Source organism: Ammospiza nelsoni, chromosome Z, assembly GCF_027579445.1.
Source record: "Ammospiza nelsoni isolate bAmmNel1 chromosome Z, bAmmNel1.pri, whole genome shotgun sequence".
Taxonomy (NCBI): Eukaryota; Metazoa; Chordata; class Aves; order Passeriformes; family Passerellidae; genus Ammospiza; species Ammospiza nelsoni.
Genome location: NC_080669.1, coordinates 64,304,607 through 64,326,164, shown reverse-complemented (window position 1 = coordinate 64,326,164; position 21,558 = coordinate 64,304,607). Strand labels below are relative to the sequence as shown.

Below are 21,558 nucleotides of genomic sequence, written 5' to 3'. Positions count from 1 at the left end.
TTGATTGTTCACAGTGTCTTCCTTTATGGCTTTAGGAATTGTGCTTTTCTGTTTCACCTTAGGAAGTTAGATTAGGGGGATTTTATTCATCGTTGTTGTTTTGTTCACTGTTTTTTTGTTTGATTGGTTTTCAGTTTGGCATGTTAGACACAATCAACCAGTATGTAAAACATATTTCTTTAATAAATATCTACTACTATGTGGTAGTAGTTTGGAGTTGGGTGCTTCTTTTCATGTTTATTAATGGGTTCGATTTGTTCTTTCTCCCACCAAATCTTTTGACTCCATGTTTGGGTTTCACATTCCACCAGTTCATTACAGAAACAGGGTTTCTGTTTGTTTTTTCATTTTAATCCTGTTAGGTCATTTATAGGGGTGCATGTTTGGGTGCACTCTGGAGATCTTCCATTGTAGTGGTGTCATTAATCATTGCTGCTTTCTCTGTTCTGAGCAGAAAATAAGCAGGATTACAGGAGGACTGAGGGGAAAGGACAATAATTACTTTAAAGGAAGAAACATTTTTTTCAAATAATATTGTGGTACTGACTTATAGAAGGATGTGACAGAATTAGAGCAAAAAGAGTATCAAAAAGATGAATATGAAGAGAGAGATAGTTACCTTAAACATGGGCTGAAGGAGAAGTTCTTGAAAGAAAAAAAAGACTTGAACAGGATAAATTGGGAATTCTTTCCGTTTCTATTATTTAACAAGAGAACAGATTAGAACATTATCTAAGGTAATGCTAACCGTTTTTGAGGATGCTAAGTTAATTCAATGTTGAAAAGAGTAGTCTTGCTCTCTCTGGTGCTCTTTCCTCTCTACAGCAGTCATGAGGTGCATTTGTTTAGTGGGTTGATGTAACATAAACCTAGTCTGTAGTAAGCAAAGAGATTTTCCACCAACTGGCTAGATAAGCCCGTTCTACTGGAATCTGTGGACTCACAAAGTCTGTCACAGTAGACAAGACTGGTTTAGTTGCTCTGCAGAGCTTTAGCTTTGAGCACGTTCTGCTGTAGCCATAAGTACAGCTGTACCTTAAAATCATGGTGGGTTTTAATGAAGTTTAAAATCTCCCTGTTCAAATACACCTGTGAGAAAAAATAGCTGGTTGGCACATGACATTTTGTGGTCAGTTTCTGAATATTTTCCCTCATCTTTAGGGAAGTTTCTATTCAGATAGACATCCCAGACAAATTTCTGACCTTGTTTGAACAAGGAAATTGAGTTCAAGACCTGACACTAGTGATGTGCTGGTTTTAAATTAGGATGTCCTCTCCCTCCCTCCTTGCCCTATGGCTGGTCGTGTGTACAATTATACATGTGTTTTGTGTGCGTGGTGGGGCTTTATTCTTAACCTCACCATGGTTGGATGTGGGAGCTGAGACCACCTTGCCTTCCTTGGTCTGCATGATCTGGCCAGATTTGCTTCCAGCACAAAGCTTTAATCATTTTTGCTTAGTTAAATATTTAAAGCATGCAGCTCATCTTTGTTTGCACAGAAGTTAATAATAATGGAGGAAATGCATAGTCTTTCAGAATCAATAAAATTTTCTCAATTGCATCCTATCTCTTCTGACATTATTTGTACACATGCGTGTGGAATGGGGCAATGAAGGCTCTGTGTGTTGCCTGGTATTTCAGTCAATAGGAGAAAAAATGTGCCACAATCTTGCTAGAATTTGCTTGCAAAAAAGTACCTAATATTTTTGTTCTGACAAAATGTAATTACTGGTAGATAAGCATTCATGTATTTCTGTAAGATTGGATAATTTAATCAGGAATGTTAAAAATGTAGAAAAATCCATAAATGACTGTGTGACACCTGTGTCCTTTTTGTCTTTTTTTTTTCCCTCCACATTATTCCATAAATCATGCTTTGGCTGTGCCCCAGAGATACAGGGATTCTCCTCTGTAGCTGTATGAAAATGAAGAAAAATCTCCATAATATTTTGTATCTCTTTTTTTCTAAGTGCTTTTTTTTTGTCTGGAACCATATGTACATGTTTGTTTAAATCTGTGTAATAATAATAACAATAAGTCAGGTGGATATGTTAGTTCAAGGCTTTTATAAATACTTCCATTCCATATTGACTGGTAACTAGCATGTTGATTTCCAAAAATATGTTCTCCTGTTCTGATAATATTGCCTTCTGGTGTTGGGAATATCATCATATCCTGTTATATGAATATTTCATAGTGGCAAGTGGCTTAGATGATCTTTAAGAGGAAAATACTATAAAGCTAAATATACAACAAAAATAATAGTGTTCTAAGAAAAACATTTTAACATTCTCTAGAGCTTGTTAGTCTGAATTGGTGGGTCTGCCTCTGTCTATGTACAACATCTGATTCTGGAGAATTTTTTAAAAACCAAGAGAATCCCTTGAAAGTATTCAGTGTGATCTACATTGGGAAAAATGGGGTTTCACTGATACTTTTCTCTTTTGAATTTCATTTAGAGCGTCTTCATTTGTACCTGCAGACATGTATAGGTTCTGTTGTGTTTTTCAATCCCCCTATTGCATGCCCTCCAAGTTTGAGGATTTTTTTAAACGTTATATTGGGTTTTTTCCTTGATTAAATGTCAAAATTTTGAAGCTTTATGATTGTTTTGCCTTCTTATTTTCAATCTCTTGAGTATTTATCTCAAGGATAGGAGCAGTGTTGTGCATCTAGAAAAGGCATTAATTTATGGTTCAATAAAATAGTGTTTGTGAAAAATGCCAGTCACTTGTTTTAAAATTTTCAAAGTTTAATAATAATAAAATGGTTATAAAAACAGTAATAAAAATTAGAGCAATAAGAATGTGGACAATCAGAGTTAGGACAAGAGAGGACAATAAAAAGCAAAGGAACGTGGATTTCCAGCTGCTTCCCTAGGGCAATTATGCCCTGAAAAGCACACATGCTAACAGAAAGATTAACCCTTAAAAGCAAAAGCCTTTTGCATATTCATATATCTCATACACGATGCATAAATTCTTTTCAAACAAAGGGTATTCTCAGGTTATTGTCAACTTTTCCACCTTGTTGGCTCCTCAAAGGTGGGAAGGAGTTGGTCTCTTCTGATAAGGAGGCAATAATTCTTCTCTTAGGGATTTAGGTGTGTTACTGTTCTCTCTGTGTGAAGAATTTCTTGATTGTCTTATCCCTTTCTTGAGCTAGTTAAGAAAGTATCTTACATCACATAGTTTCTATTTTAACATTATGTTATAACCTAAAACTATATTTACCACATACTTTATAAATACAGTACTACTAATTAATACAACATAGCACATATAGTATCTGTGAAGAGCCTGTCATGTGATATGTACATTTCAAGTTTTGTTCCTAAGTTACATCATGTGTTACCTTAGGCTGTAGGTGAGGGTTTGGTTGGTTTGGGTATTTTTATATTAATTTATATGCACTAGAATTAGAATTGAAGTAAATTACTTCAGTTGGAGATGTTGCTGGAGTCTTGACTGAAAACAACTTATATCTACTACAGTGAAAGCTGCACATTAGACTGGACCTGAATCACATTTTCACTTTTCTGCATGTAGATCTGTAAGCTCTTTGTGGGGGGAAAGGGTAGGAGTCAAAAGGGAGCATTAAGTCTAGAACTAAGCCAGTCCATCTGGTTTTCTACAGGACTGAAAGTCTTGGACCTTCCTGCAAGGTTTCAATGTATGACTTCCATTACTTGCTGAGACAGTCTAGAAGTGTTTGTCTTACTTTAGAGCCGAGTGGTAGAAGTAGGCTGGTGAATCTTGTTACTTGGTGTAAGAAGTCTTACCAACTTTTCTCCTTACAATATACCTGAAAGAAGCTTTAGTATGTGAGAAGCACAGTGGATCCATCACTGTGAAGAAAGGTAGGACTCCTATAAGAAAACAGAACTGTTACAACCACTGTATTATTTTTAGGGTGTTTTCTTTATTTGTTTGTTTGCTTGTTTTTTCTTCAACTAAAAAATTAACACAATTTGAAGGTTGTAGTTTATTCCATAGTGCTTTCTTAGAGAAATCTTTGAAGAAGTGGTGTGTGTATTTAAAGGGAAAAAAGGAGCAAGTTCTTCAGAAAAGTACTGTAGAACTGCAGTGTTGCCACATTCTGCTGTTTAAAGAAGTCTATACAGTCCATCAGAAGGAATGTCACCTCAAATTTCCTTGAGGTTTTTCTAAAAAATCTGGATTAAATCTGAACCACTGTGAAGTACTCCAATTAGTGGTATGCCATTCCTCCCTTTCCTTTTTGAAGAAACCTTCCTCTCTAGTAACCCCTTGAGTATCTCTGGCACACATTTGTATTTCATCATCACAGAGCAATTCCAACTTTCTTTTTCTTACCTTAAAAGATCCAAATTTAAATTTGCTGGGGCGTTAGTAAAAGACAAGAATGCTGACCCTCAATCCCTATATTGCTGTACCTGCCACTCTCTTCAGCAGGCACGTTGCCAGCAAGCAGTGGCACATCTATGGATTGCTGTACCAGATTGTGTCTTTTGTAAAGATATCAGTACAAAAAGTTTTGCTGAGCAGATAATTTGAAAGGAAATCTCAAAGCCAGGTTTCTTGTCTGGATTTTTGTGACAGTTTTTATGGGTTTTGCTTAAAAACTAGCAGATATTATTCTGCTTTTGATGCAGTTTATAAAATGTGAGAGCTACCCAAACCCCACCAAAAGTATGCTTGAATAACAGACGTATTGATATTATCCCCTCCTGCTGCTAAAGTCTGATTCAAATGTTGGATGTCTGCTTCTGGAGGATAAAAGAAGGCAGAAATCTATGTAAGCTGAGTCACTAATGCTGACACCTTTGGTAAGAGCAAACAGCCATGTCTGGAAAAGAGCTGCATGTCACCAGACCTGCAGCCCTATCTTGTTTGAGGGTACCCCTTGAATAGAAAAAGGGAAGGGAAGTATGGGATGTGATTTGGACGTGAGAAAAAGACAAATCTCTTCTTGCCTGTGTGGAGGTTCTGTTATGTAAGTAGTATCAACTACTTACACTAACACTTGAAATGTCTTGATTGTAGCTGAAAAATGCTGTGACAATTATACTGTTTCATGCAGAATTACTGTCATTCTTTGTCATTTGGTCACCTGGCTTCCATCTTTGACTTTAGCCTTGGTCTCCATTGCCCTGTGCCATGTTCTTTACTAGCTTGATTTCAAGCCTGAATTCCTGGAAGGCAGCTTGGGTAAAAACGATGGATTTATGGTGTGTTTTTGGAACTTACACACTTAATTTGAGATTTAATGCAGGTAAGCTCCAAGGTGAGTTTGGAGTATCTATTATGTTTCCTGCCAAGGGATCATACCCTAATGCTTTCATACACACTTGAGTATCAGAATTGGAACTGATGTGTAACACTCTAAACTCTTTCTCCCATTTCTATCATGGCTGGATTTTTTAGATCCCCTTTATTGTAGTACTACCTTATTTTTATTTTACATTGATTTGTATTGTTGGCTAGTGAAATAACCTGTTTTATACTAAACTGTCAATGTAATCCATTGGAAAAATAATCTCAAGTGTTTCTCCACTTGAGATCATAATAGAGTTAAAAACTTCCAACTGTTCTCAACAACAGAAGTAGGTACTGACTTTGTGATCGTGTGTTTAGTCTGCTGATAGCTGACCTGCTTCTTCATTATCATAAGCCGGGCAAATTTTGTTGTACAAATTTCTTGTTGTATTTTACACCAAAACGCATTTAAAAGTCTGCTTTCTTTCTGTATTTTATCAATGGCTAAGGAGATCTTATAATGTGACAATGTAAGATTTTTGTGAACAATTTTTAGTGCTGACCTGAAAAAATATTTATCTTTGGAGATTTTTTACTTTAGTCTCAGATGTCTTCCTGAATACTTTAACTACTGCATCTGTGGAATTGGTTGAGATTCAGTGTATGGGCCTCAGGTTGAATAATTTACTTGTGAGTAAAAATGTGTCTGAAATAAAAAGTAATGTAAGCTAAGTCTATGTAATATTTTATATAGCACTTCAAACTGAGCATTTTGTAAAATTCTCTACTGATCTTTTTTCTTTTCTTGCAAAAATGCATATTTTTGATCCAGAAAGAAGAAAATTTAGGAAAACAAAATAGTGTATTTATAATTTATAGAGTAATAGACATATTAAAATATTGTGTCCAAAGTATTGCGTCCAAAAGTCCTATTCAAAATATTGTCTGCTATTTCTATATAGTGTGACTTTTCTATTTTCTCTCCTCAACCCTCACCTCTCACCTCCTGATAGCTTTCACCTTATGTCAGAAAAATCAGTCCTGTTGAATGGGGAACTGGGAGTGGGGGATTTGGGCCTTTTTGCTAAAGACATCGATTATGTGATCTAGGAGGAGCTAAAATGCTACTCTGATAAGTTATTGCATACAAGTAGGTGAGTGGGTGTTGTATTTGGAAAAATTTCTAATAAGCCCTGTAATGCATAAGAAATCTTTAAATCAACTGTTCTTACATTATCAAAATTTGTTGATATTAGTGTGTTAATTTAAAAATATTTCCTTTTACTAGTCTAAAGCTTCATTTTTCTGCAGGTTTATAAAGTTCACTAATGTGAGAGGTTTGTCGTTGAACTTGACAAAATATGAACGCGTATAAAAGAGTTTCTTCACAAATCTGATTCTGGAAGGACAATCTCATCTCTAGTTTGTAGATGTTTCATGCTACTGCATTAAGGAGCAATATTAAAATGTATTCTTAATTAAGAATGACAATTTTGTACAAATTTTTGATAGCGATGTAGTTTTCTTAGCTTCTAACTAGACTAATGTCAAAATAGTTTTTCTGTGTGGGAACTTGCTTGTTAAAAAAAAAACAAGCAAAAAAGTGTATGTTATACTAAAAATAGAAGTCATTGCCACATTTTCTTGCAAACATACCTGTGTGCTTATGAGTTGATGGTTATGTAATTTGGCTCACAACCCAGTTTCCAATTCATATCTTCATGGATGAGTCTTTTCTCATATGTTGCAACTTAGTTCATGAGATTAGACTTGCACTCATGTGAAAAAATCCCATCTCTTCTGATAGGCTTTATTTTTAAGACTATTCATTATTCAGTGTGATGGTTGCTTTGGTGAATCTGACATAAAAATAAATGGAACCATTTCTGAAGCGTGGGTTGCTGGTATTTTGCAGGGGGCTTTGATTTCCTTCCACATGCTATTTAGTTTGGATAGCTGACTGTTGACTTTACACACCTCCTTTCTCAGATAAATGAAAATCTTGCTCCAAAACTTCATCTTATCTATGAATAAGAAATATTTGTGTCATGCATCATATTTTTTGGTATGTCAAAGGGATTTGTCCATGGGCTTGCAGTAACTATGATATCTTTTCATAGTTTGTGATAATGATTTTACTTTCATTGTTTTAAAACCATTAATCATGCCGTTGTCCTTAATAAGATATGTTCTTGTCGTCTTTTGACAAGCCCAGAAACATGGTGGATCTAATTTGTTCTTCTGTCGAAGTGTTTGTTTTGTTCCCTGTTTTGGCTAGGAATTCATGTACTGGCTGAGTACTAACAAGTTTTGTGTTACTACTAACAGAATTTGTTGGAGTAGCAAAATATTGTGACACAGGGTACAGTAATTTTGTTTTTCAATTTTAAAATCTGACATTCAAGGTGGGTATTGTGTGTTCTAGTTTTCATCATTGCTGTTCTTGCAAGAGTCACAGAATGTTGGAAGGTGACCTTAAGGATCATCTGATCCAGCCTTCCTGACAAAAGCATGGTCCAATCAAGATCACCAGCACCGTGTCCAGAGGGATCTTAAAAGAGCCCAACCTTGGGAAATCCCCTATGAAATAAACACGGGCAGGAGACCTTTCTCCTTTTTAATTCCTTTATTAAAAGTGATCAGCTCGGGTGGGGAGAACCGACAGGTCCACGCTCACGCCGCCGCTGCTCCCAGGAGTGACTCGGAGGAGGAGGAAGAGAGCAGCTTTGTCTGTGGGCAGAGCTGGGGGTTCCGTCCTCACGAGAGCGTCCCGTAATTCCCTACTTTACCGTTCAACATTAGAGGTCCTCTGTCTAGCCGACATGTTTTGGTTAGGATGAAGGGTAAAAAGATACTAGCAGATATTAGATTCTGTTCCTCACGTCTAGACAAAATTGACTTTGATTCGTCAATTTTGTGTTAGCTCGTTGTTTTAAGGGGTTTTTGGCTAGGTTTGGTGAGGGGTCCCTCCCGTTGCATGCTGGTTCCGAGGTCATTTGCGTGCTAACTCCGAGGTCTCCTCCTCTTCACTGTCCGGGTGCCATCCTCCAGGAAGCAGCAGGGTGCCACTCGAATAAAGGGAGAATTCTTAACCATCAACGACAGGTAGTTAATGAAAACGCCAGGTGATTACAATAACAAACAGTTAGAACTCCACCCTGGCAGCAACTGGCCCAACCTGTTAACTCTGCAGCCTTTTAAAATAATGGGCAGCTTTTCTACTCATGAAACACCACATCTGAAGGGTGATTATTTCAAGGGCTGAATGTTCTCATTATGATAACTGTTCTTTTGCTGTCCAACAGAATCTTCCCAGGAGTATATCCACTACTGATTGTCTTTTCCTTGTGAAAGGAGAGTTTTCTTCTTTGTAGGCCCCAGTGATAAGAATTCCTGGAAATATTATTTTCTCAAGGCTGAACAAGCCTGATCCCAGTTTGCCAGCCCTGCTCCTTCTGGTTGCTTTCCAGGGCTGTTTTAATCCCCGCAGACAGTCCTGCACTTCCCCGGGTCCCCTGCCTGCCCCGCCCTGCTGGGTGAGCATTGTGCCAAGTGTCCTGAGTGCTTCCCTTTGTCCAGTTCCAGCAAAGGCCAATCTTTGAAGAAGCACCTTTTTCTCTTTCTCTGTGGGTTTGTGGTTTGTCTGTATTGTTATTGTTAAATAAGTAGTTGAATATTGTTAAGCAAGCTAGCAGAAAAGTTAGTAAAAGGTCCTGTAAGTATAGGTTTCTCTCTTTGCTACTTGTATTCTATATTCCCTTAGTGATAAGGGACAGTCATTTATGTCCAGTTAGAAGAGTGGGCTATTCTGGAGGAAGGTGGAATAGACATATGAAGGTGCATCACAAAAGTTTACTGCAGTTCTAAGCTGCTTTATTTAGGTTGCTTTTAGCTCTGTTCCATAACATGTAATCCATAAATAGAATAAATAGTATTAGGAGTAAAGTGGTAGGAGTTCTGACCTGGCCTGTAGCTAAAATTATCTTTGAAAGGTTTCTTCCTGTGATGTTCAGTTTTTTGCTGTCGTCTATGAAATTGCCCCGTTCCCTCCTCCAATAGTGGATCAATTCCCGATAAATTCTGTATTTTCAAATACTTCCTGGCTCATTCTTTCATAGGAAGTGTTACTTAACAAACACTTCCTAGAGAAGTATATTGCCATGCTGGCATGCACAAGGTGCTTAATGACAGACAAATCACCAAGGAAAACAGTGGTTTTAGTTGCTGTTTTTTCAGCTAATCAAAATAATCACTTGACAGATGGAATAGCACAGGAAAGAGATTGCATTCTGAACCAAAGGCAAAATACATAAAATAATTACCTATTTTTTTAAATTTTCCAAATTAAAAAAAAAAAAGAAACTTAATGTGTCTACCTACATATTTACCGTTGTTGTATGTAAGGGGTAACTCACTTGCAACACCAATATAGAGTCTGTAATAGTGGTCATAAGCAGTAGGACAAATACTGATTCAAAGAACTGAGTCCTTTGCCAGCCGGGATTAAACCATAACAATATGAAGAAATTTCATTATAGCTCTTGAATTATCTTCCATTTCTTTCCCTACAGTGGAATTCAGGAGTCCAGTCTCAGGTACTCAGGTTAGGAAAAAGAAACTTTTTTTTTTCCTCTTTGCTATTGGAGGTTTCTGGTATATCTTAAAATTAAAATTAATTTTCAGTGAGCAATGATTATGCAGTGAAAGGTAAAAAATCCAGATTGGGTTCTAGCATGTTCCAGTTTTTTCTTGCCGGTATCTGCCAATATCAGCAAGGCAATCTCTGTAGTAAAATGTAGAACTTAAGGTTTTTGCTTTCATTAATTTCAACAAATTAGCTAAGTACAAGCAAAGTCTTTAAGATTCTTCTTTAACTTGAAATCATGGTCATTATGCAGGAGTCAGAGAACGTAAAGCTTGAGGATTTTGCGGAGTGGTATAGGAAGGGCAGTATGATGATTAATGTTATACCCACATCTGTCAGGGCTTTGTGAAAAACATTAATAAATCTGTATTATGATTTTAACCCATTCTGTTAGAATGGGTTAAAGATTCTGTTTAAAAACTAAAGATTCTATTAAAAAAACCTAAAGATTCCATTTAAAAACGAAAAAGAGGCTTACTGGTCACAAATCATTGGAAAAAGTGGGGGAAGCGTACTGATCTTCTAAGAATGAGAACAGATGATATTGTAAATCTTTCTAATCTGAGCTGGCAGCCTCATACAAGTTGCATGATTTTTACGTAGCTTTAAATTAAATTATAAACATCAAAACCAAGTCATGCTGACATGAAATCTAGCTCTACCCAGTTCTGAGGAACTTTTGTCTACAGCAAAACTTCTAAAAACTTTCTTCCTGTTTCATTGCTTTTATTGGTAGACTGAACTTGTGTGTGTGTGTGTATATATAGAAACTAAATTGTAGGCATGTGAAATCTAGTTAGTTTTTAACATTGTTGAATGAGAATTGCATTCCTGTATGTGTGTGATGTGGTTTTGTTCTTTGTGCAGTTCTTCACTCTCAAAGTACAGCTGTCTCTGTGCAGTTGTCTGTCACAGAAAAAATCTTGTTTCTTAACATTTATGCATTGATTTGAAATAATTAATAATTTTTTGTTGCTCCTAGTTCAAGTGAATTAATGTGTGTCTATCAACAGATTTGCCATAATTTTTTTTCTTTATTTTTGCTATAAGGAAACTAGTACTATTTTAAAGTTTGGAGTACTTTCTTGCAGAAATCTTCTACAGTGTTTCTGTCTAATAGGTGTCAGATCTTTAAAAGGTAAAGTGTGTCTTTAATTTTTGGCACTTGTGAGGACCTCCTCACATAGTATGAAAGATTTCCTTCAGTAGTGTCCTTTCTTCCTTCTGTGTTCAAAGGTATCTGATTTCCTTTCATTCAAGGATAGGACTGCTTGTAAATTGCTGTGAGTAACACTGGCAGTAATGTATTTCCTTTAGCTAAGGGAATTTGAAATTAGGATATCTTGAAATTTTTGAAATTACTGAACACGCCCTGGGAGAGAGAAAATATATATATGACTCACGGCTGTTGACAATTTTTGTTTTTTAAACAGGCAAGATTTTCAGAATGAGTAAAGTCCGGTGTTACTGAGAAACAGGAATTAACAGTATGTCCGTAAGCTTTTAAAATTGCACTTTCCATTGCTCTCACATGTGGAAACTAATTGCATAAATAGTTTTATCATTTTAATAGTTTTTGTTATGCTGAGGGAGAAGGTACTGTAAATTTTGCATACATTTTCTTGTCTCTCACATACTTTTGACTGAACAATTAAAGGAAGTAAAACAAATGGGAGGATGATCTTCCTTTTAAGTCAAATCCTGATGTTGCATGAGACAAAGCAGACAGAGTTAGTGGAAGATCTTAGATTTAAGGATTTTTCTGCCCCTGCCATTTATTGAACAGGGGATTAAACATAATTTCAATCACCTATGTTTTGAAAGCAAGTATTTCTGTAAAAATACAATTTAAAACTTTTTTCTTAATTCCAGTGTCCAGAAGGAATAAGCTGTTTTGCCCAATTTTGCCTAGTTTCAATTTCATATACCTTTCTTCTACAAGTATTGTATTTGTTGCAGTAAAACCATTTATTTGGGGATTGAGTCTAAAATTTAGATGTTGGGATGGGTATCTTACTATTTTTCATGCATCACCTTTTCAGTCCTAGTGAGGTATAGCTGAATAGCATTTTCCAGGGATCAACACTTGATTTACTTTACTCTGGAAATGAGCAAGCTTGACAATCCTCCTTTATGCTCCAAGAACCAGACTAGAACACATTTCTACAAGGAAATTTTATCAAGAAGTTATAGAGAGTAGGGAACATATTCACAGTAGTTTAGACAGTCATGCTGGTTATTTGTTTTCCCTTTCATGGTTATTTCTCTTTTGGCTTGTTTTGTGTTACGGAGATAGGAAATAAACAAAACCAGTTGTGATTTAAGGCTGGTGGGCATGTCAGCACCACATAGATCCTCTCTCCCTGGCCCCCTGTGAGCTAGGTAAGACAGTCACGAGAAAATGAGAAAGCTCAATGGGTTGAGATGAAGACAGGATGAAGACAGATGGAAACACCAAAAGCTGCATGCACAAGCAAAAGAGAATAAGGAATTCATATTCTCCTTCCCATTAGCAGGTGTTCATTGCCTGCAAGAAGTAAGGCTCCTTCACCTGTTGTGGTTTCTTGGGAATACAAATGCCATCACTCCAAATGTGCCTGCAGTCCTACTTTATGTGGTTTGGAATATCTCTTTGGCCAGTTAGGGTCAGCTGTCCTGACTCTGTCCCCTCCCAGCCTTCTCACTGATACAGTGGTATTACAAGCAGGAAGGGCCTTGGCTATGTGTAAGCAGCAGCTAAAACATCCTTCTGTTTTCAGTGCTGATTTGCTTACAAATCTAAAGCCTAAGTCCATATAAGCTACTTGAAAGAAAAAGTCCAAGACAAAATCAGTACAAATTATGCCCACAAACCCACACTCCATCCCCATTTCCATACTGTTCATATTATGCTCAGGTCCCATGTTATCCAATACATCCTTATAATCCTCACCACCTATACCACCTTCCTGTCTTTTGATGTATGCACAGATCCTTCATGTATGGACCGCCCTTGTAAAATGCCCACAGATGTTCACTGAGTTCATTCAGTCCATGACTAGGAGCTTCATCTGTTCTGGTGATTGCTCAGGACAGAGAGATGGTGTGTTGTGGGAAGTTACTGGGTACAAAAGTCAGGTCAGGTCACAGCTGCGCTTTTGCTGCCTTCCGTGAGGCTCGTCTGCTGCTTGTTGAGGTACGTCCTTTTATAGTAATTCCTGTAACATAAAATGCAAATCATGGATTACAACAAATTAAAGGTCTTTCCATTAAGTCTCCAACCCTTGTCCCTTTGTGCCAGGCTATAGGATCTAACATCCTCCCCTTGCCCCTGCTCCCATGTGAGGTCCCTCCTGTGGGGTATGGGATATAATTCTTCAAGAATTGGTAAAATGTGAGTCCTCTCCTTAGCTACTGTCTTTCCAGATGAGACTTCTCTAGTGTTAGCCCCCTGCAGGGCCGCTGCTCCTAAGGGTGTCATGAATTGGTGATTTAGATCATTTAATGAACCACTGTCAAAGGGTTTTAGCAAAAGCGTTATTAATAAGATGTTGTAAAACTGTGAAGTACAGCTTGGTGCCAGAGTTCACTCTATTACTGTGTGGCCCAATCATTTGAATAGTGATTCAAAATTAACAGGCACAAATCAAAGTTACCATTCTTCCGAGGCTATATGCAATATCAATCACTTAAAAAACACCTGTCTTTGGGAAAATTGCCTCTTTACTTCAAGGAGCAACCTTGAGAGGCCACCCAAGGGAGACCACTTTTAGGCTGCCTGGAAAGCAGAACTCAAAGAAGGCTCACTTAGGCTGTCATATTTATGGAATAATGTGGTTTCTCATAGTCAAATTGTGTACAATGGGACAAGTATGCATGAGACTCCTTGTGCCCGTAACTTCCTTTGTTCTGTGACAAATGATCCTTGGAAAAGCCACTTGCTATTCAGTTTTTAATTGCATGATCAGTGTTCCAAGCTCATGAGCATGGATGCTCACTGGGTTACTCTGCTCCTTTGTGGGTTTTCAGAGGACAGATAAGACTGGAGTTCTTGGCCCTTTAATGGCTCAGATCTTTATCTTCCCTTGAGCCTGTACTGTTTGGCTAAGGGGACACAATGGGTACCTGTCCACAGGCCACAGCACCTGCCAAGAGCTGGCTCTGGTATGGGGTCTCCATAGGCTGAAGCTTCCTTTAGAGCACATTCACCAGTGTGGAGTGCCTTTTCCTGACTTCTGCCACGGTGTTGGACATTTTGTACATAGCAATGGAGCATAGCATGTTCTCAGCACTTCTTTCTTGCCCTGATTTTCATTTCTGTTTTTTTTGCCCTTATTCTTCCTTTCTGATGTGCTTAGTTTTTCTTCCAGTTTCTTGTGAACTCTTGTCTTCCCATCTGTAATGGTGCCTTCTAGCAAAGAAACTTGGGCTCCTTCTTGATCATCCATTTATGTCCTAGTATATACTATTACTGTACCTATATTTAGGCACTGCATAGAAAAGCTAGTGCTAGTATTATCAAAGGCAATTGTGTTGTACTTACCCTTACACTTTAAAAAAATTCCACATAATGTTAATGAAATACTGTTCTGTTTCATTGTGTTCAGTTATCTTATTATTGACATTTTTGTATTTTGTGATACTAAAAATCTATCTCTAAAGGTGCTAGATGTCTAGCATTATTTTGATGTTTACAGAATTCTTTCTTTTACTCTTATGGATACTAGTTCTGAAAACAGTGCATTTAACTAGTACAAACTGTGTCATAAAAAGACCTATAATAGTTGAGGATTCATTTATCTGCTCTTAGCGTGAATGTTATGTTGCTCAGTGTTAGCAAATATTAAATGGAATTGGATTCATTTACTTGATTTTCATCTTCCACTCTCCTCATTATCTTTCTCCTTAATTGAGAGGTGTTTTTATCTGTGCCATGTGCAAGGAAAGACTACAACATTACTTTTGTAATGAACTCTAAGAAATTTCTGTTGATTTATTTTCATTAAATGAAATTACTCATAACTTCTATGAAGCTACAATGCTTCAGTTTAACTACATGACTTAGACTGGATATATAGGAATATATTCCATATTTTTATCTGGAATTACTTAAAAGAGGCATACAATTTAAGGGGTTAGGAAAAAGTTCTTAATTTTTCTTTTTTAAAAAAACTTATTTCTAGAAGCCATGTATTTGTTATCTAAAGAAGGCTTATTGAGGCATGTTTTTGCAGGGGATGTGTCTGGAGTTGGGGAGTGTTGTCATGAATAGTATTTGGATCGACAGGTCATTCTAGTATCCTTCTGAGCCAATAGAATCTGTGGAAGTAATCACTCCAGCGTTCTAAGAATATTGTACTGAACTAGGAATCACCATTTGCAGAACAACAGGCATAAAGGTGCCATTACAATGGCGTGTCCAAGGAGAGCTAGAAGCTTGCTAGCATTGGCAGTATTCCTGTCCCTGCTGCTGTCCTGACTTCTAGCTACATGCTGCTGTTTCTTTTTTTTTTTTTTTCAGTGCTTAGTTTCATCTAGTACCTTTGACAACTGCTCCAACTCAGTAATCTGACAAAAAATGTCCCTGCAGTGGGAAGTTCAAGAAACTTTTTTGGACACTGCTCTCAGGCCCATGATGTGACTCTTGGCTCTTGTATTGTGCAGGGCTAGGAATTGGACTTGGTGAACCTTGTGGGCCTCTTTGCAGCTCAGGATATTCTATTTTTTTGATTTATTACCAATTAAACAGAGTGGGATACTGAGAAATAAGAACACATTTATAACCAGCTTCCCTCAGCCTCAACTTCATTCTCAATTCCTCTCATTTCCTGAGCTATGCAGGGGAGAATAGGGAATGGGAGTTGAAGTTAGTTTATAATGCTTTTTTCCTGCTCCAGAATGGGATCTCTCCTGTGCAAGACAGTCCTCCTTGAACTTTTGCAGCATGGTTTCTCTTCATAGGTTCAGTTGTTGAGAACAGACTGCTCTAGTGTAGATCCCCCATGGCCTGCAGCTCCTGCCAGGAGCCTTCTCCAGCATGGGCTTTTCAGGAACTGCAGCTTCTTCAGGGTATATCCACCTTCTCTGGTGTGGGCTCTATGGGCTGCAGGTGGATTTCTAGTGCCTGGAGCATCTCCTTCTCCTCCTTCTGCAATGACTTCGGGGTCTGCAGAGTTGTTTCTCTCAGTTATTGTCACCCCTCTCAGCTGTTGAGCAGTGTTCTTTACCCTTTCCTAAATACCTTGTAGGAGAGGCATCACCAGCATGGCCAAGGGGCTCAGCTTTGGGCAGCAGCAGGTCCATCTTGGAGCTGGCTGGAGCTGGCTCTGACATGGGGACAGCTTCTGGTGTCTCTCTAAGATCCCTGCAGATGAGCCCAACCTAATTCAATGTCCTTCTTAGCAAAGGAACGTGCAGTGAATTTAATTCATACTTCGCATGTAATGTATAATTGAACTTAAGTACTTGAAATGATCTCTCATCTGCTTTATCCTTGGAGGCTAATCCTAACTCTATAAAACCTTCTTCCTTTAGTATTTTCTATTTTTGCATTACAAAGGGAAAACAAAGGGCATTTCAGTAAACTTTTAATCTTACATTGTGCTAGTGATAGTGATCTGGATATTAAATGAAAGCAGAGGCATCTTATGTGTTTTCCCTTTTAAGCAAGCAATTAGTATCATCCAGCTTGTTCACTTTTTATTTATATGAAATTAGCAGTTTGCTATGTTGTCTTTCTATAAAAATTGTTGATCTTGACAAGAGAATTTTGTCTGCTTTGATACCTGGTCAAAGCAGAAGCATTAGAAGGTGATTTATTGTGAATAAAATGCTTTTCAAATTAAAATGCTGAGTAGGAGAATCAACACATGCTGTCTTGTCTTCAGGCTTCTGAAACATATCTGTGATTCCCAAGAGATGATAAGAAGTGTTTAAAGCAGTTTCAGGCTGTAAAAGTGAATTTCTGCTTGAAGTCTCCTGTTTTACTAATGCAGGCACAACTGTACTGTATAAAGAGGAAGGAAATTTTTTATATATTTCTGCTTATATATTTCTGTTCTGTTCTGTCAAGCAAAGTACAATTCCTTGTTCTTAAACAAGTTTATGCCAAATAGATTACAGTATGGTGATGGAGAGAATGAGTAAAAAAATCTTACCTTGAACTCTATCATGTTTTGAAAAATCTTAGCTTAGGATTCAGAAATTGATGTAAGTTTCCATAATTTCCAAGAACAATAATTTTATTTTGATTTGAAACCCTCTGGCAAGTGTCTCTAGCTTGTACAATATTAAAATTCTTTTTCAGGTATTTCTTTGTTTCCCACCTGAATGTGCATTGTTGAAGAGAGGCATTTGTTGTATTTACTTTAGGAATGGGAGGAAAATGTGACTGGGAAGGTAGCCCTAGGACAGCTTTACTTGTTGGCAAATAACCAAGTCCTAAGAAGAGGCTGTTTAATAAGATCACATTATAAAGTAGTAGTTAAATATTTTCTGCGTCTTTTTTTTTTCTTACACATTTTCTTCTGTTTCCACACAGTATTAAAAAATTAATAATTCTAGACTAGATTCTTAATCTTTTAAGTTTGTCCCTTCTGTCCCAAATCTGGGAGATGCTGAGAATGACAGCTGGGGGCAGAGGTTGGTGACAGCAAATCTGACACCTTGAGTTGTGGTTTGTTTCCTTCCCTTGGTTTTTCTGTGTTTTCTCATGTATATCCTGATGCTCACCAAAAAAAAAAATATGAGGCTCATTTTAGTTTCTATATATTCTATAAATTTTTGCCCAGTCACCCTTGGAATAATATCCTTGCTTTTTCTTTGAATAAACATATATATATATATCTAAAATAATCAGTTTCTTTGCATCCTTCTGTTTGTGATTTCCATAACTACTATTGCTGTATGACTTGCATACTAAATACAATTGAATGCTTTCTTTATTAATGGGGTTTGCTTAGGGTTTGGGGGCCATAGGGTTTCTGATTTTCTCTTGTTACAGCAGTTAGGAAACTGCAAGTTGTGTTGTGAACATTTTGGTCTCCAAAAGGGAAGAGTATCTGGAGTTCTTCATCCTCCATTTCTTTGCTTTTTTTTGAAGTATAAAACTTCAATTGATTTAAAAAACAACAAAAAAATCTGTCTAGTGGGTAAAACTTACCATACTTATTGAATTGACAGAGCATTTAAAGGATTTTACTCAATTATTTTTCTTGGTACAGATAGTCTATCTTAAGATAGCAAGTAGAACTTACTTTCCCAGTAGGAAACCCATAAAATGCTTCATGTGTCATCAGAATATCTCAAAATAAGCTTAGATTCAGATATTGAATTTTTTTCATAGGTTGTGTTGCCCTTATAAACAAGCCTTTTAAGGAGAACTCACTATTAATTACCATTTTATTCTTCTAGTTAAACAGGAAAGAAATACATATTTTCTAATTTCAATGTATTTGGAAATCATTCAAAGAATAAATCCCGTTAGAATGAATCCAGTTTCACTGTTGTAATGCATAAAAGAAAATTCAAATCACAGTCCTTTATTTAATGTATTAATATTGTTCTTCCTGTGATGGACTGGGCAATATGTTTCTATATAATATTTCTTTTTAAAATAGGCATCGTACTTATTCTCAGCAGAACAGATTTTGGAGAAGGTTAATTTAAACATTAAGAGCAATCATGTTATTAGCATCATTAGCCCTTCTGGTGGGGTAGCCTTGGCTAAGCACCAGGTGCCCATCCCAAACTGCTCAGTCACTCCCTTGCTGAGTGGGCAAGGGAGAGAAAATATAATGAGAGGCTCATGGATCAAGATAAGGACATTTCTCCTGCCTGTCAAGATCCTTCTGCATAGCAGCACAAAGCTCTGATGTACCAAGCTCTGATGTCATTTGTCCCAATCCAGTGTTATCTGCATTATACATCTCCTAACCCCTAGATATGTTTTGTGAGATATTTTTTGTTGATGTTGAGTACCAAAAGGTTGTCTGATTTGATGGCTTCTTGTGAAATGTGTTTTCCTTCAAATCTGTGTCCTAGGTGGCTGCATTTAGTTCATTACTTAATCTCTAAGCAGATTCCACAACATATTATCCGGTGTAATTAGAAGCAAAGTGTTCTAACCTGGAGGCCTAGCTGCAGTTCATTTGTTGAACTGGCTATTTTTGTATATCCAGTTATTGTCTAAGCTTAAAATTTTGCCTAAGACAAAGTGTGACCTTGACTTTAGCTGAAGACAGAACACAAGGAATCCTTGCTCATTTTCATTACTTCATTGCATAAGAAACAAAACCAGAGATTAATTTATGAGAAATTACCATCTATGATAGATTTGGATATTAATCCCCATGAATTACGATAATCTTCTAATTTCTGTTTTCTTTGGAGGTAATGGTGGTGGAGGGTGTGGTTTCTGCTTCTAGCTTCTTCTATTGCTACTGTATATAAAATGTTCCAGTGACTAAACAGAAAATAAGGAAATACTATAATATGCTTTATAAAATTGTGGTTAACACAAAACCTTTTTATGTACCTGATTTTTGGAAATAAATTGCTATTCTTTTAAAAGGAATTTGTATAATGTCACATTGATATATTGTTACTCTGCTTTGCATTTGTTTCAAATTCCAGCTTCTTGCCTGCCTCTCCTTTCCCTGCCCCCATTCAGTCTTTGTGTTAGTTGATTTTGGCTGTTTTCTTCTTCTTTACTCCCTTGTTTTTTTCTTTGTTTGGGTGGAGCATGTCGGATAAAATAGCATGTTTACATTGCCCAATCTAATTTTCATCTCTCTGTTTCTGCTTTCGCTGTAGTCTTGGTCATTAATTATGCCTTTTACTTCATTACTTCTCTTCCCTTGGGATCTCTTACCCCAAATTGAAAGCATAACAGTGGTATCTAGATGTCCACATAATGAATCTTAATTTTTTAATCTTATTACTGAATCTCTCATCCTTGCTTTTTTTCCCTCATCTAATATTTTTCTATATTGCACCATACTTAAAATTACATTGGAATAACTTCAGGATAGTGCTGTCTTCTTAAATTTTTCCCTCTCATTTCCTTCCAAATGTAAAATTTCATTGGGCAGGAATATAATCTGAAGTATTAGTCATATTAAAGCTCATATTTCAAATGCATGTAGTTAACTTATGTGAAGCATATCATCATGTCACACTTGTCTTTTTTGTTTGTTTTTAAATGATTTTTGGTCTTCATCACAGCACAGTCATTTATATGTCTTGCAGATTTGTATAGTTCACCAATGAAAATGATTAAGATCACTTCTTCAAGTAAAGAAGTGGCGTTAGCGTTCAGAAAGACATAACCACATAATGCGATTATATGCAGGTGCTTTTACTAAGAACTCTGGGTGCCAGGGGTATATTCAACCCAAATCTGACTCCAACCATACATTCGAGATGAATGTGTTTTTATATTATATCATTATATAACTTTCATTTTAATTATTAAACTTAAATTGTTCTATTGTATACATAGATTTCAGCCAAGCATGGCTTCTCATGGCCCCCTTTAAATTTCTAACATAGTTTCTCATGATTCTTCTTATGATTATACAGTAATTATATTTAGTTACTAAGCAATCATCACATCTAACAATTATATCATTTATCATACTGCTTATGCAGGTTCAACACCAAGCCTAACATTTCAGATTCTATTTTAACATTTTCCCAGGGCCCCACTATCATTCTCCTCCCTTTAAAAGCATTTTCGCCTCACTATAGGTGTAAATGTTTTCACTTGATACAGGCTTTTACTTCTCAATTTATACTTGACGTTCTTCAAATCCAGGGTTGATGTAAACATTGATGTGGATGCTATCACAAACTGGAGAACCAGAAGTTAGTGGGCGTGAATCTCATGTCAGTGTCTTCATTGTTTTCTGGTTCTAGGATGTTTTCTTCTGTATCTCTCCCTTTTAGAAGCTGTAAACTAACTAAATTGGTAAGAATACAATTAGTAAGATTATCACACTCTCAATGATAGATTCAATCCATGAAATCACATTCCACCCTAACTCTTTAAAAATTTTGCGTAGCCAGCTCATAGTCAAATCTTTTTGCTCTTCTTGTGCTTCATGCTCTATTTGTTTCAACTGGTTGATGTCATATTCTACATCTGCAGTTACACTTGGGATATCAATGCAGCAATGATCAACTTGTCCCTTTAAAAATCCACATACTCCATGCTCTTTCAGGAGTAGCAAATCTAGGGCTAATCGATTTTGTAAAGTCATTTTTGTGGTGGCTTGTAATTGTATGTTTAATTATTTAAATCCTTCCTGGGTGACTCTTGCCAGTCTGTCTACCTGACCTGTAAGTTTGTACAGCATCTCTCTACTCTGATACTTTGCTATAGGACCAAGCAATGACTCTAGGGCCCACCCAAATTTCACTCCACTAGAGGGTTCTTGCCAAGTGTCATCTGGATTTTCATTGTCTAGAACTTCTCGTCTTGCTTTTATCTGCAGAAGTTCATGTTTTCCGTTAAATGGGGACTTTTTCCAAATTGGGCATAAGGTTGGAAGGCCTAAAGTAATCTCCTTTACTTTCCCATCTACAGGCAGATGTGTTGTCCAGGTGCCACTGCTTGCTGCCCATACAAATTGTCCTGGACCTCGGATTGTAATCCTGGTACACCCTATAATTACTTTATAATTCACTCTGCCTTG

The 21,558-nt window shown here is 36.9% G+C and overlaps 1 protein-coding gene across 6 annotated transcripts in view; it reads left to right on the top strand.

The window, feature by feature from the left end:
- The window catches only part of PAM (peptidylglycine alpha-amidating monooxygenase), a 115,870-nt gene that overhangs the window by 24,759 nt on the left and 69,553 nt on the right, over positions 1–21,558 (top strand). The window lies entirely within an intron of this gene.